Consider the following 17,927-nt stretch of genomic DNA (forward strand, 5'->3'; position numbering starts at 1 on the left):
GGCAGACCAACCTGCTGCTTTGTGTCTCATGCGGACAAACAGAGTATGTGCAGGACGGGTTAGGGCTTTGTTTTTCTTGTCAGAAACAGGTATGAATAACAGCAGGGCCTGCCACAACACCCCCTGAGTGAAGTTTCATATCTTCACAGCATTGCCATAAAGTAAACACCAGTAGTGCAATTGCACTATGTTTCTTGACATGTCTTGCTGCTCATTCAGACGTTCCCTGTCCTCTTGTGCTATGCCCTACACCTTTCTCCTAAAGTGCCCCACATTCTGCCTTGATCTCTCATTTCCTCGTGCAGGCTTGTGTAGGGCCCTGCAGAGAAACCACCTCCTGGTGTGAGGTCAGGTGTTATTTATCACAGCCGTCTGGGCAGGGAGTTGACATTCGTACAAGCGTTCTGCTCTGCCATTGTAATTGACTCTCCTTGTCTTTTCGAGGACACCAGCAGATATAACTATGTCAGGACGCCTCTCAGCTATATATTACCCATCTCACTGAGGAAGACAACTGGTGAGTTATCATTCTGCATCAGCTAAACACAAGATGGGAGACACGGCTGGTCACTGGAAAATGGCAGGATTTCACAAAGCCAATACAAATCTCAGCTAGATTCGTTTCCTTTCTCCCTGTCAATTTTTCTTTCTTTCTTTCTTTCTTTCTTTCTTTCTTTCTTTCCCGCTACTTTGCAGAGCCTTTGCCCCAAATTCTCTAGTAATAATAACAGCAATCCCAGTGCTTGCGGATGAAGTATGTATAGCCTGTTTTCAAAAGAAATTGTTAACGATTTGGGGAAAATCAAATCTAAAGATCTAAGGCTTTATCATACTAGCCCACTGGAATAATTACCGTTCAAGAGTACAGCCACTTTGAGAGGAAAAAAAAAATCAGGCCAACTCCTCTGATAGGGTTGACATTTGTGGGGCAAAGGCGCCATGCACATTTTCAGAGGTCATCGGAAAGTAAACACTTATTAATGGTTACCTGCATGACAACCAGATAAACAGGTCATGGTAATGATTAAGCCAAGGTTGGCCAGGTTATAGGCCATGTGTGCACAAAGGCATGTTGGATGAAAGCAGTTCATGCTGGTGCTAAGGAGTGAATGTAATTGTTTTAGAACAGCGATCTTTGACCTGTGATGTGTGAATGCAGTGAGAAACCTCTGGGGCACTTTGGGAAATAGCAGAGGGACAAAGACATTTGCAACCACAGCTCTGAAATATACAGAGCTGAAAGGCAGTACGTTTTTAATTTTATAATGAGTTAGTTGGTAACTGTTCACAGTAAAATAAAAGAATAAGGGGGAAAAAGAGCTCAAGTTCACAAGGTCATTTCCAGCGCAGGGATTAAGTAAACTAAACAAAACTACACAAGCTGCAACTTATCAGACTGCTTGCATGCCAGGACTTTTTTATCTGGCTCTCTCATGTTTGTTAGTGTGACAGAGAGGGCTGACAGTCCTCAGCAGCGTCAAACATTGGAAAGACCTTCAGTATGCTAAGAATTTGTGTTTTTCTTTGCAAAGAAGGGTGAAAGATTTTTCTTTACTGTACAATTTATAGGTCAAATCTTAATCTAAGGAATAATTATATGTGTGAAATTCCAAAAGAGTGAGTCTTTTTTTACTATTATGTGCAATTAAGATCACATATTTGTTTTCACCAAGCTCCTGTCTTTGTTTGCTTTGAATCAATAATTGATTACCTAGCTGAATTATCACACTACTGAAAGAGATGTGTTGAAGGTAACTTCATAGCTGGTTATACATTGTCAGAGCCAGTTACAGTGAGCATAGTCTCACATAGTTACAGCATTAGCCCATGATGACCGTGCAAGAAACAACTGTCTCTTGCTTAATTTTAGCTGTTGTTAAGCATAATTTGTTCATTTTGTTTAAATGTGAGTATTTTTTTCTCATTGTTTTCTCACATTCCTCTGGTAATTGAGTTGTGAATGTGAACAATAGAAAGCTTATTTTTCCATGAATAGTTTCAACATGTGATCACTCATAACCACGATGGGGCTCCACACACACATGAATCCTGAATATTTTGCAGCTTTTGAAATACAGAAAGGCGATGGTTATTTGACCTTTGGACCTCTTGACATGTTTATTTATTAAATGCGTCAGTCACCCACATCAAAGTTTGACTACTTGAAATTTCTCCATACACAGGACTCAGAGCACAGCTGGGTTGTCTATGTTTTCTGCATGGAATTGTTTAATAAATGTCAAAAACAAATGTGAATGTGTGAATGTGAACTACATGATACATTTTTACATAATAATGTACTGTAAAAATATTATAATAATAGTAATAATGATAATGTGATAAGCTACAGTTGTTGAGATAGATAGATAAATAGATTTTTTTAATGTCGTTTCTTTCTTTCTTTTGTTCTTTTTTGCTAGCATGCTTATCTGAGCTAAGGTTTTTGCTCTATAGCACTTTTTTTTCAGATTTTGAAAGAGGCAACATTAATTCTTTAAGGAAATGGTAAAAACTTGGAGAGAAAAAAATAGAGAGTTTGTGCACTTTAAGTTTGAAACAATATTTTTTGGACAAATGAAAGCAAAAAAAAGCAAGTGGCACCAGCATGAATCACCGTGACAACCAATATTGATGGGGAACTATTATTAAACCCACTACTATTAAATGCTATGCAAGCCAAATGCCACAAAGAAGAAATATTGCTTTAAATACAGCAATAATGAGATAATTAATAAGACGTACATCTACATATAATGTTCTAGCTGTTTTGTTTTTTTTTTTTTTTAAATATGCACATTACCACTCTACAGCCACATGAATACCAACGGACCTGTGGCACATTATTTAGATGCTGTGTTGGTTGTCTCCTCTTGGTGCGCTGCAATCTCAGACTACATGGGGAGGTGTGCATCCTTTAGGGCGATGGATCACACCGTAATACCCTGCTGTCGGGTTTTACCGGGATATATAATGTGCAGACGTTTGCTTCCCTAGTGGGCTGAGTGCTCTCTTAGCCTGCTGGGGAGGCGCATAGCAAAGTCATGACAATGGTGGTGCCACACTCTGCTGAGCGACTGCATGTTGTAATTCATGGGAAGTGAACAGTATGAGGGATATACATGAATGAATGAACAAACAACTGAATGAGTGAGTGAGTGAGTGAGTGAGTGAATGAATGAAGAAAGGAAGGAAGGAAGGAAGGAAGGAAGGAAACAGGTCTGTTTTGCCCTGGATGATGAGGGAATTTACATCTGCTGTCATACTATGACGATGGGAAAGTTTCTTTTTTTCTCCTTTTTTTATTGGTTGCTTCCTTTATTGTTGCAACTGTTCCCCAGGACAGAGGACCATATCTATTTTTTCCTGTCCTTCTCAACTGCCAAGGCTGTCATCATGATTAATAAAGTTGGGAAAAAGCTTTTTTTTTTTTTTTTTTTTAACCCTACACACGACATTGTGCCAAATTGGTGGTGAAACATCGCACCAACATGTTGCCCTTTTTATGCCGGAATCCTTCAGCCAGGCAGTCCTTCAGTAAAGGGTATCCTCAGCAAAATTTGGATGTATGGAAAGCATGGAAAGCTGACATTACTTTAATGTCACTAAACTTTGAGTGGAAGTCTTAATTCTTTCATTCGCCAAATTTTTCACTTTCCAGCTTTTCACATTTGTTTGATGTGAGTAAATGCTGAATATGATAAACAAATCATGCTTTCGGCAGGTGATATGTTGTACATTGTGATATCTACACTGTGATCCAAGTTGAGATCAGTATCATAAAACATTGGCCAAAGCTAAAATAGGAGAGGTGAAATTAAACTGCCAAAACCCCGGCATAAATTGCATAAACGAGAGAATGCTCTGAGTCAGTATCACCTCAAGAAAAACTTCAACATTAAAAAGGGAGAAAAAAAAGAAAGGTCATCTGGTTTCCATTAAGAAGATAAAATGGTTCACTCGGAGCCTTTTACTAGCCGCTTTGTTACTGGGAGGCGTCCATGCTGCTCTCTCCATCATCATCCAGTTGACACAACATTAAAGGCTTCAAACAGCCGCGCAGGGTTCCTTAATCAAAAACTAATTGTAATAGATATTGAGGAGTGCTAACACTCTGACCGCTCAGCTGGTATCAGTGGTCCAAAGCCGGAGATACCATTAAACACAACAAAGGCATGATAGCGGAGACAGGGCAATGCAAGTGTGAAATACAACATGTGGCTGAAAAGGCACAGATACCCTGATACTATAAAGCATGGGTCCAACAGGCGCCTGTCAGGCTCAGTTATTTAGAAACAAAACAATGGATTTGGAAAAATCCTTAAAGTGGATATAGCATGGAGATTTTAAATAAGGAAAAGTGAAACATACTCTGGCATTACTCCTATCCTTAAAAAAATGTGCCATGTCAGACATGATAAAAGTTATGTTAGTATACATTTCAGTAATTTAATAAATACAGAGAAAGTGAGTTTTAGGGTAGGAGTTACTCAGCATTTGGTTTAGTTGTTATTTGCGTTTGGAGTTATTTTTGGGGTTGTGTCTGTGATGTGAGGCTGTGCATGCGTCACATTATTTAACTCTACAAATTAATTCTTTGTAATTTGATTAGTTATTATCATTAACAATAACTCATGTCCAATCAGTGGCATTTTTTTCTTCCTTATTAACCTTTCAGACACCTCTCCACTTAGCATATTGGAATTTGCGTCCAAAATCATGAACAAGGTGAACAGGGCTTCTTTGTCAGAATGATACATAGAGTAATTCCCATCCCCCTGGATGATTGAGTAAGGAATTAAGACTACATATACACTTATCTTCTTCACCGTGTCACTCCCGTTGACAAGGCTCATTCTTTTCCAGTAAGTAAGGCAGCCGTTTGATAAACCTGTCCTCAAATGAGTCCTAACCATCTCGGCCATGGAGGTCATCACGTTAATGGTGGACAGACTGTTGATAGGACTCAAGTTTTTAAAGATAGATAATGTGCTCTGTAATGGTATTCATTGCCATATCCTGTTTGAGTAAGTGTGATAATACCAACTAATGACACACATTCATGCTATAAATATTACACATACAAATGTGCACACCAGTATATACAATATACACACATATGCATGCACGCACACACACACACACACACACACACACACACACACACACACACACACACAGCGTACAATGGTGTGTAGACCATTTGCCAAGGAAAGCAGTTTTACTCTTGCTCTGTGTTAGATGTAAGAGGAAAGGATATTCAAAATCTATATTGTATGTCACTTTGGCTTGAGCAAAGTCAGTTTTCTCTGACCATAAATGTATGCCTATGCAATGTAATTGTGTGGAAAATGCATGCAGCCTCCACCTAGCATAACCACCCCTGCTGCACTCCCCTGTGGATAACAAATGGGCCTTTTCTCTGGGAATTGAGGCTAAACGATGGTTTCACTTAGAGAGCAAAGTGACTGTCCATCTTCATAACAGTGCTCTCCATCAAAGAGCAATGAATCCCATCCCGTCCCACTGGCTCTGATTAAACGCAGGCAATGGATATCCCCTTTGTGAAGGCCTGCAAAGCTGGCCCTCGTGTCAGCCTTGCACCTGCAACTATCAGCTTCTCCTTCTCTTGTAATAAAAAAGCCCTACACATCTGGTCAGGGGAGCAGCACACTCCTCCGGCAGGGCTATTCGGCCGAGTCTGTTTGAAAGTGACACACCTCCACTTGATTCAAATTACCTAAGGCATTTCTTATTGGTGGGGTCACATGGAAAACCCACAGGTCACAAAGTTCACTGGCTGAGGGACTTTCACCCTTGGCTGTGCTTTGAACCTTTCCTCTGGTCTTTTCCCCCAATTGTTGTATGATCATGTTGTATATCATGTTAAAGCAGTGCCCTCCCTCATTTTCACAAGGCCATGGAGATAATGCTGTTTGTAATTGTCACCAGTGTGCATGGATGAGTCAGTGGAAGATATTCTATCAGGCACAAAGATATGTGTTGTTCTTTCTAGTTAATGTATCTACTGTATGCGATGCATCCAAATGACACATCAGTTTGATGCTATGCGGTGTTCTTTGCTATTATCCAATTGAAATGGTCAAATGGCTCTGATGAATAACCTGAACTTCATCTGAATCAAATCCTTATGTGGAGAAAATGGCCTCAAGATGGTGCTGTCATTAATTTGCATTTACTTGCATCTCGTAGCCAAACCATACCCACTGAAAACCTTGCGGGAGCGTTTAACCACATAGGGAGTCATCTGGTTGAATATGGGTATTAATGTGATAATATATACAAAACAAATTTCTGATAAAAATAGACCCTCCAAATTTTAGATTTTGATGTTAAAATCTACTTTTTAAGTCTCTCAAGTGGAAGACTCCATGTCAAGTCCACCGTTTGCCCTACTGAGCAGGCATCTCTGTTCTCCATGTGACACGTGCCAGCGCTGCCTCACATACTCAAGGAGGAAGCCATCACATCAGATTCCGTCTTTGGCCAGACGCTTTTTGCTACATGGTATGTGGTCACGACTCCCTCCAAGGTTTTCAAAGGGTTGCATTCAGACTCAAGATCCAAGTAAATTCAAATAAATGACAGCAATTTCTTGAGGCACATTTAGGCCCATCTTCATGTAGAGGAAACATAAAGTAGCTCAGGAAATAGAAAAAAAATATATATTTGAAGCTTTAGGTGAAGGAGATATTGGCATCTGATTAGTCCTACTTTTGCCTTACACTGGATAAAAAGTTAACACTTGTGCATAGAGTGCGTCACACTAATAGCACACACTATACATGATGACCATAGCTGGTTTTGATGAACAATGTCAAGAGCATTAAACTAAAAAAAAAAAAAAAAAAAAAAAAAACTGCTGCTGTTACTAATACTTGAGCAAACAGAAGACAGATGGGCCTATATTCTGTATTTGCTCTGTAAAAGGCCTTTCATATCACATGGATATGACAATGAATACATTAGCTGAGCAGGTAGAGACACTGAATTAAAAACAAACTGGTTGAATCCAGAGCAAAGTGCTTGTGTGTCTCGCTCAGTGAGGTATCAGAATGCACACAGAGGAATTCTATTGTTCATACATTAGCTAATGTCATTATCTTGTCTGTGAAGTCAAAGGAGATAATCTCATGTTATAGGATTTGCAGCCACCTAGACTGATCTCATAGGGTAAACTGTTGGCACGGTGACAAAAGAACAGGCTGAACATCCAAGTTGTGCAAGTAGTATCAGTGTACAGCATTGTTACCCACTGGAGGCAGCGACGAGAAGGAAAACTGTCGAAGTAGTTGGAACAGAACAGATGTGGATGTGGTCACTGCAATTCACTTGGTGAATACGATTTGATGCTTTAACATCCTGTCCATTGAGACTCGTTTGAAATTTACTTGTAAAGTTGAATACTATGATTCATAACGCTGTCATATCACACCTACACCCTGAATGGTGCAGCTGTGCTCGAGCTTGGTAAAGATAATGACTTGAAGGGATTCCGTGTCATTTTCAGTCGTAGTCTTATTTTCTTTCACCACGCACAATGTGGCTAAATGTTCCTGCTTTGGCATTTCAAATGACCCCCCCCAAAAAGTTAAATTTCTTATCATACCAAACTAAAACGAATGGGCACCACTGAGCTGTATGATAGCACAACTTCAGCGGCTGTAAAGGCAAATTCTATCGGTGCTAATAAGCCATTTTTACTCTAGCAGAAGGATAAATGTGTACACTTTTTTCTCTTAATGTGACAAGCAGATGATAAATGAAAATGATCTTATATCTTAGTGAACAGCATGCCATAAATCAATCACTATTTAATTCTCTGCTTTTGGACCAGTCTTGTTGATGTTATGCTTTGACATTCTGGTGGATTTGGAGTGAGTGGGCAGTGCAGGCCAGAAAGTCAGTTCGAAAGAAACAAAAACACAACATGTTGTGAAGTAATCACCTAGTCACTAGAAATGATTCACCTATTAGTTTGAATAAATGTTCTCTCAATGAAACTTTTGTGTTAAGGAACAGTAAAAAAGATTGCTGTCTAATATAATTGAGATGCAAGTAAAAATGTGATAATCTGATCTGATGATCTGTTTTATTGCTTTTGCCTATACAGTCCATACGGTTAAAGCTATTTCAAGCCAACCTTGAGCAAGTGTCACCGACAGACAAGCCCACCCACAGAAATGGACGGGCCCCAGAAAAGGACCCTCACCAAATCTGATTTGCTCATACAACACCTGGAGGTCCAAGACGGCTGGAGGCTGGAGGGGAGGTAGCTGGTTGGTGGTCATTGGGAGTTTAAGGTTAGGGTCATGGCTTGGTGTCAAGGATGGTTGCAGGCTGGAGGGTAGGTGGCTGGCCGACTGGTGGTCAATGGGGGAGTTAGGTGATTGGCCTGCAGATCATGACGTACTAGCACTATGGTCCTGGATGTACCGGGGCGGGACGTCCAGCCAGTGAACCAGGGGAACTTGGTTTGTCATGTGATTTCTGCCCAATTAGCCTCCCATAGTGGCTTTGAGTTCATATAAGAAGACCAACATGCTTCTATATTATTGTAATAGAGGTATGTGTCCCTTGATCATAGTTTAAATCACAATTCTCACTTGTTTCACAATGTTTGGGATTTGTTCACTCAACATGGGCTGGCATTATACAACTGAGCCAGCTAAATAATTTTTTCACATCGTTAATTACTTTGCAGCCGATTGTGGGACATACAGGAAGGAAGCTAGCATAACAAAATCCCAAAACAAAACTTGAGAATTGTGCATAGAGGTTAGAGAGGAAGTGTAATACTCTGTTTGGAATGTGTCAGGATTCCTCCCCTCTTAATCTCATCTTCAGATACTGTGGGAAAGCAATGTCACAATAGTTGGAGATACTTCCTCAAACCAGCCTTAAGATGTGTATCTTTTTTGGCAACCTTCGATGGGATCAGCTATTAAGTTGATCTTTCCCTAGAGCTTCTTTTGAATTCATTAGTCCCATAATGCCCATTTGCCATATTTGTTAACATGCTGGGTCACCTGTCTCACAGCTGTCTGTGTTGACTAGATCTGCCTTTTCATCGTTGAGAGCTACCTGCCATAATGACCCTGTAATAAAGTGTCATTATCTATCCACCCAGTCTAGTGTACCATGCACAAAGCCACTGGAGGAATCCAGGCCCTGTCTAATTCATTTCTGCTGGGTATAAATGTCAGCGTCCTTTTGTGAGGATTACAGACATTCCCACATCAGGGCTGGACTGATTGTTCTATATGGGATGGTGGGAGTAGAATAGAGCATTTGATTTCAGATAATGTAGAACGAGACAAATGCCACTGGACCGGCTGAGGCTTTTTGTCTAAGCCTGGCTGTGGCTACAGACTTGAATCTGAGACTATGACTATGTCAGGGAGCGCTTGAAGAGATGAAAATGACACAGTAGTGTGGATTACACAGACCGTTATTACAATTTGTCAGGTTTTATGATGTCTATAACAGCTGGAATTTATCTCTTTAACCTTTTATATTCCACCTCATTGTGCTATCCAAAGCCATCTGAGAACCTAATTTGTTACCTTGTTCGTCATTCATTGGGTTGGGTTCTATTAAAAGCTTAAATCAATGTGGAGTGGCACAACTGCTAAGACCGGGTGATAATATTTTAAGAATCAAGATTTTACCAAAAGTCCTAATGGAAATCATCATTGCTATTGCTGAGCAGGACAGTGCAAAGAGTTTTCAAACTGCAGCCCATATGCTAGTATCAAATTTAAAATGCACAAAGCCTTTAAATTGACAATAAAATGTGCAATATATTGTTTGTAATGATGATTTCTTTGCTGAACATGTTTAATATCTTGTCCAGTAATTGGTATATTGATTGCTAATGTCATCATGATTTAGTAAAGAAGCAGTCATGTGGCAGCTTCAACAATTCAAGGGCCCCATTGTCCATTCATCAGCACCCCTGATTGGGCCCATGTCATGGTTAGCTGCAGGCCCAGCAGATAAAGATCAGTGGATGATTGGGCACACACATTCTTAACATGGCTGACCCGTGACATCTCAGAGGCAGGCAGGGAGCCTGTCATTATGTGTACAATGCATCGCTTTCTTCCCTCTTATCTTCACTGATGACATTGAGAGTTTTTGCATTAACTCATTAACGAAAAGACTCATCATTAAAGACATCAAGGGGACGCAGGCGTGGTGCAGGCGGTGGTGACACTACGTTGCCACCGCATGCAGGAATGTGTCCGAGGCCCCGCAGCGGCACACTGACAGAGACCATCACAGTGTTGTGTTGAAAATGTAGAGCTGTCCAGACAAGTCTTCTTTATTTTCAAAATGCACTGTGTGGCGGTTTTACAGTGGTTGTCCACATAAAAAAAGATGGTTTATCTGACTTCTTGTAAGTACTCGAGTCCATGTTTTCCCCAATATTTTCTTGTTGTTGTTTTTTTTTTTTTTTTTAAATTCAAAGTAGCATTCAAAAATAAGCAAATGGGAAACCTCTCCTCATTTAATCAGCCTTCTAATCATAATGTGCCAGGAAGAGGCCTTGATAACATTGCATCTATAAATTATAGGCTATCTTGTTTCACTCTACCATGTATGCCCTGTCTGATCATTGTACCTGTATGTGTGTGTGTGTGTGTGTGTGTGTGTGTGCACGCGCGCGTGTGTGCATGCATGTGCGTGTGAGTGGGTGGGCACACACGCAGACATGTGCATACGGAGTGCTTATGTGTTGCACATGTGTTAATGCTGTCATTTCCACAGATCAGTCACAGCAGCCTTTTCTCTGTATTGTTTATGGTTATGTCACCACAATTACAAGAGGAGGAGGGGAGAAGGAAAAAAGTGTCTGTGAAAGATTGATAGCTTTGGTCTTTAGTTCAATTGTAAATTAGAATGCAAGTCCCTCTGGGATACAAGGGCTCTATTTATGATTAAGAAAGAGGCATCATAATAGAGTGATGGTAGAAAAGTTTGCTCCCTCTCACCAACAGGCAATTAGCTTGATGAAATGTGCTTTAGTTTTTTTTCTTTTTTTCTTTTTTTTTTTTATTAGCAGCCTGGTTGTATGAACCAATATTATTATGAGCAGCATTGTAGTTTATGATTTTATTTTCACCTTGCCTTAAAAACAGTACGGTGTTAAAATAAACCGAAGCTGTTTCCTGCATTACGGCATTGACACTAAGTCCTTTATCAATACAGCAGAATTTGAAGACAAACACAGGTGCTGATATTATGTAATGAAGATGGTGGTGGCAAGTAGGATACACATATTTTGTAGAGTGATTTATCTTTTATTTTACACCACGGCTTCATAGTAATCTGCTGGGAGGAATGACACTGGTTATACATACATATTCACACCTGATTTTTCATGAACAAAAAGTTATTCATCTGTGTATTGAGTTAGATGATTGTGACATATACTGATGAAAACACTGCTGGTTTAATTTTTGCTCTCTGTGCTCATAGCCAGCTCTCATAAGCAACACACACTCTCCTTGCAATTTGAGTCACAAGTGTACACAGTGTTGTCATCTCTCTTCAAACTATGCCTGTAGACGATCTAATCCTTGCATTATGGCCACACAGTCAACCAAATTTGATACAACCTTACTGTTCAGAGCTGTGCCCCTGTATTCCCTGGAATATATCTGTCACACCCTTTTCAACAGGCTAAGCTCTGCTTATGTTTCATTCATGAGGGAAAATCTAGATCAAAAAAGGAGCCAAGTGGCAGTATTAGTTAACACTTTGGGTCAGTCTTGCAAGCTTCAGAAAAAAGCTAACCTCCACAGAAATAAGTCACATAACCTACATGGTTATTACTTAAACTATGAGGTAGTGACTTTTCCTCTGTACATTTATAAGATTACTGATTATTAAATCAATAGAATGGAGGGTTATTTTCACTTGATACCCACATCACATAATAAGTTGTATTATGTTTCATTTCATATCATTTCTTGCTCTGTTGTAATTGAGCACATAAGTAGTTCATTTATTTATTTCTGAAGTTTGTAGGTAAATGAATTAATAAATAATACAGATGAAAAATTGGGTTCAATTACAGCTGTCAATAGCCATTCCTCAGAGGTGCAAATGTCAAACTATGTAAATTGATGTGAATGGGAGGTGCAAAAATTCAGCCCTTGGTCTAAAAGTGGATTATCCCAACAATGAACATGCATATCAGCGGCTACTATCTAAATATGAGAAAACAAAACATTCATTTTTATGTGATTTCACCACGCAAAACTGCGATGTGCTTGTTATACTTTTTGAGCTGCAGTCCTAGTCTTGACCGACCAGTCCTGAACGCGGGGGGAAACCCATTCCTTTTGCTGGGGATAACACAACACACCCACCTCCTAGCCTAATTACTCCTGACTCACACTGCGTGTACAAAATATTAGGGGCATACACTCTTTGCATGAACCACGCCAATGAGGTTAACCCATGTGAAAGCTATTATCCCTTATTGATTTTTTTCTGCAATCTGTTAAATCTATACTAGTCACAAAGGGGGAGATGTGATGAAGAGAGGCAGACAAGTTATACAAGGATTTCAGCCTTGAGATTATTATGGTCTGGATTGTGCAACTCAATATCAGGAGGATGTCCCTAGTATTTTGTACATTCAATGTATATTTGATGGTGAGGTCACAGTACACACACACACCTTCTGCTCATGGTTTACCTACCAGCTCAGCTACTATTACACCCCTGCCCTAAGCCTTACCTTGCTCCTCTCCTAACTGTAAGGTAGGTAATTAGCTGTTCAATTGACATTAAATGAACGTTGCTCTTGTTGGCTGCAAGCGACATTTTTTGTTTTGTTTTGTTTTGTATAATGAAATTTTCTTTTGCATGCCAGATGAGACAAGATCACAGCACAAGACACGTGTGGCCACCTTCTCTTTGATGCTTCTGCCCGAGGGCACGCACTTCTGTGCCAGCTGTTGTCTGGGAAATCACTCCATATTCTAAGATTTGTTTTTAGTAAAAAGACAGCAGTGATCAGCCAATAGCTCATGCCTCGCTACAGTTTACATTTTACTAATAAGTAATTTTCTTGGTCTTTTATTGCATTTAAGCAGTCCAATCTCACTATGCCAGATGTTATGGCTGCCCTGACGGCTCACACTGGAGTGCTCCACAGCCACCATTGTTGTTTACAGCTCTGCTACACCTGTCGATTGCCTCACCAACAGATGCACCCCTGAAGAACGCTCACCAAAGCTGATTTGACCACAAGGGTTTTCTGTGGATCCACCTTATTTTGAATCCCCTCAAATATGAATATCCTGTCTTGTAAGTTTGCCTAAGCAGTTACTGTAACCATACATTATATGACAAAACATTCAAAAGACCTTCAAAAGCCCGGGTTCAATGAGATTATATTGTGTGGGCAAATTGCACAATTTATTGCTTCTCTATCCCCACAAAAAGTGCATTGCCATCTCACTGTAAAAGATGGCCACATGCACCAAATAAGAGTTTGTAGGAAAACATGGACTGAGCTGCCTATGGGAAATATTCACTGATGTATCAATGCTGCCTGTTGACAAGAAGAAAACATACAGAACAACAGGCATCCTGTATAACGATATGAAAAAAAAAATCATCTTTTTCTTCTGTGTGTGTGAATTTCTTTTTCATTTTGCACCTGCAAGAATCTTGGTAACAATCATGGTAACAATTATGTAAACTCAGTCCTCTCTGATGACACAAGGTATACTAATCAGGATTAAAATCATTACAAATCCAGCCATGCTACTAAAGCAGCAACATGAAGACTGATAACGTGATTGCAGTTCTTCATTAGGAAAAAATCCAATAATTTGGCATACCCCTTGTAGTGACAAGTCTCCATCTTAGTAGAAAATGTTGTAAAGTTATGTCTTACTCAGCCTTTTCGTATAATTTATAAGAAAAAAAAAAAAAAAAAACATCTCTTGCATGATTGCTTATGTAAAGGAGGGTGCTGACAAGCGAACATCATCGGTCGCTTTATTTGGTTGTAAAAGTATCCTCCCCGTACGGAAAATCTTGCCAGCTACCTTACTGCTGCTCAACCAGTGAGCAGGCTTGGCTCCGCTTGTGTTTCAGCGTCGTATGCCTTAACATACTCCAGTGGGTTTTGTGAACATGGGTAACCGTCTTCCTTATTGATGGAAACCAGAGGCCGTGACTCTAATGTATGATGTCATTGGGGTGTTCAGCGTAGAGCAGCTTCAGAGATGGTGAATTAGAGACAGACTTTGTGGACTCGTAAAATGTTTGCCTGCATGCTCACATTCAAAATCAGCTTCTGCTCCAGTGTTTTGTTTTATTTCATTTTCAGCCGTAACCAGAAAATGTACACTTATCTGCAGAGAATCAACCTGGAACTGTCGGTACAGGATACTTGTTCCCAATTTGTTCTTTGTTGAGCTCTGAATTGATATGACACCATGAACAATGGTGTGCAGACTCTTCAGCAATGGAGGGAAAAAAAGTAGTGCAGCAATACAGGCAGAATTGTCCTAAAGAAACCATGTGAATAAAACATGAATTCTGAAATTCAGTGGTACCTTCCTCTAACAGGAAATATTCTGTAGTTTTATGAATGTTGGATTTTCGTTATTGGATTTTATAGCCATTCTGTAAATGAAAATCCAGTTGTCCTTCATGTCTTTTGTTAAATGCAAACAGAAGAGCAGCCCTTACTTGTGAGTGATAGTGGTTTCTGCCATGGACATTTAATACATTTGCAGTGCAATGTGAAAGTACAAGTATTCTAAGCATATAGGCAGAAAACAAAAAGCAAGGCTGTCAGATTTTTGTCAGTGTAAAATAAACTATTCATGTTGGCATAGTTCAGGATTTTTTAGGTAAAGCAATCCCCCTGTTCCCTCGCTCGCTATATTACCAGAACATGGTTGATTGAAGCTGAATATAACAAGCCATGCTCTTCAACATACTATTCAACAACATAACAAAACCATTTACTCTCCAGAAATGATTTGAGAGGCACAAAGTTTGGTCTTTTCTAAGCCCTGGATGGCCGCTATCACGTGTCCACAAAGCCTCAATCCCATTTATTGTCAGTGGAGCAAATCCAGGGCCTGATTCTTGATGACATCATCGAGAGAGTATTGACTCTCATGTGGCAATCTTTGAGAGCAGCTGCTTCATGTCCACATATCAACATTGAACTAAATAAGAACCCGTGAATAAGCAAGCTCTGTTTTTGGTGGATTTTTTTTTTTTTCCCTTTCAAGTCCTTTTAATGCCAGGAAAGTCTTAACTTTCCTTTTAGGACTCAATCCTCTTGTGAGGGAGTTTAAAAAAAAATACTTCACATCCCATTTACATTTTATTTCCCCATAAGAGCCATTGATCTCTTGTGGAGTGACTGCAAAGCTTCTTATGGTGAATTTGCTTTCACTCATTGCTTAACACATTCACAATTGGTGAATTACTTCCTGTGGTAGTAAAGATGTTTATTAGTTTTAGCTAACATTGTCAGTATTCCTGGGCTTCTACCACCTGTATAGTTATACATATGTAAAATTATGTTTTCACCAACCTCTCTTACCAATACATTGTTAAGATAGAACATGTACATACTTCTTAATGACTCAGCATAAATTATTGGTTTGACATGCCAGGCTTAAAAAAAAAAAAAAAAAAAAAAAAAAAGTCATGCTAATAAGTTATTTTGGCTTTTTTCCCAGTGTCACAGCTAGATTTTAATTTTAGAAATGTATCTAATACATTGATAGATCTGCACCTCCATATCATCAGGTCAATCACAACCGATACACACTTCTCACTCCTGGACATGTAGGACTTCAGACATACTCTCCCAATAGTCACACACTTTCTTCAAATTATACTGCTTGATCACAAATTCTATCTGTGCTCTCAGGATATTAATATCTTGTTTTTGTTGTTGTTGTTGTTGTTGTTGTTTTTGTTCATAAAATCATCTGCATTTGTTCCTGACAAAAAAATCTATTTTTATAGTTAATATATGGGTTTCTTTCTCTCTGTCTGTCCGTCTTTTCTGTTTTGTATGAGAATGAGTTTAAAGACTGGCAATCATAAGACTTGCTTTACCCATGTGGTTTTGCTCAACCTTCAGCAACAGCACCAGTTGGCAGAGTGTATTTTTTTTATCTGGATATCCCACAGAAGACAGGGAAGCCAGCAACCGGATTGGCAAGGAAATAATTTGGAAAGGTGTTTTGAATAACAAATAGGAGCTAACCAATGATTGTATATTTTTTTAATGTACATTTCACATAGACAAAAAAAAAAAAAAAAAAAAAAAAAACAGAAACAATGTGAAAGGATGCAGTGCTTATTTTCGACTATTACAGACAGCTTTCATGGTAAAAAATGGGGGGAAAGAAGTTATTTGTGAAGTTCAAGCACATTCTGTAAGACAACAGTGAGAGGAGGAAAGCAGACACAAACACAGCCGAAATAAGTTATCTCAAGTTTATTTGCAATGGATCTAGCAGGCATAACACTGCAAACTGTGATTATATACAGCAGCACTTCATTGATTATACCACTCATTCCATGCATCGTCACTGTCAGATGAAAACCTTGTATCTCCAAAATGTCCCACTTTACAGATCCAAGAAAAACAGGCTTGTTTTTAGCTTTGCCACCGTGCATTTTTCAGTTTGTCCTATGATTTTCGAAAGTGTTTCATGAGCACTGAGGGTCGAAGATTGTTCCCACCCACGGAGGAAAATGGAATTCTTCATTTTAAGTTAGAACAGGAAAAATCACCAACATTGGAGATACATTGTTTTCCTATATAACAACAGCAATATGATACAAGATAAATGTAATGATAAACAGAAATCACTGATCATTATGTATGGCTGCCATTACTCCCAGAAAGTGTTTGCAATTGAAATTCAGGCAGAGATAAAATCCAGCATTAAGTAACTGTGAGGGAAAGCTGAAGTAAATCTCTCCTACATCAGTTTGTGTCAGTTTTACTTGTCCCACAGTGCTACTGCATTACACCTCCAGCTACAGTAATTCAATACATAGTGTGCTGCCTTTGGAGCCACATGTGTGCCCCTCCTGGCTGAGCACTGAAACCTGACGGAGCTTTCTCTCCTGTGTCTCCCTATCAATGTTTTCACTGTCTGAATGCATAAAAAAATACATAAGGTGGGTGGACTGCCCACTCATCCTCTCTGAAAAGAAAAGGGAGGGCAGGTTTACACCTCAAAAGTGTCCAGCACAACCGCAGTTTTGTCCTGCTGGTCACTGTGCAGCTCCACTGGGACAGATGGAGTTTAAGTGCCTCACCCAAGGGCACTTCGACAGCGGTTGCCGAGCACTTATCCTACAATTCCGCTGCCCAGATTTTCCCAGCGAGTCCACAGATTTAAACCGACGACCTTCTGGCCACTGTGACCACACAACTGCTGCCTGAAGTGATCATCACACACTCTATCTATTTGCAGGCTCCAGCAGCCGAAACAACACATCATTTATCATTACTACCTCTCATTTCTCTCTATTCTGCAGTTTTGAACACTTTAACCTAACTGCCGTGATTCAAACAAACCAACATGTACAAATACATTAAGAGCATGTTGGCAGTCAGCCGAAAGAGTGATCATTGAGACAAATTGATCCCTATCTGTTTAAATTGGCACTGTAATCTATCATTGACAAATTGAACAGAGTGAGCTATCTGGGATCTATTGCCTTTTTAGATAGCGGCCCTTGGGGCAAGCAGACAGAGGGGGGAGAAAGTGATCTACACTAGTGAATGAACTCCTTATAAGGGGTCTAGACTGAAACGTATGTCTGTTTACACACATGCCTTCAGAGAAAAAAGGTGCACGGTTACACACCTTTTTCTCTGTGTACGT

Source organism: Myripristis murdjan, chromosome 6, assembly GCF_902150065.1.
Source record: "Myripristis murdjan chromosome 6, fMyrMur1.1, whole genome shotgun sequence".
NCBI classification, from domain to species: Eukaryota; Metazoa; Chordata; class Actinopteri; order Holocentriformes; family Holocentridae; genus Myripristis; species Myripristis murdjan.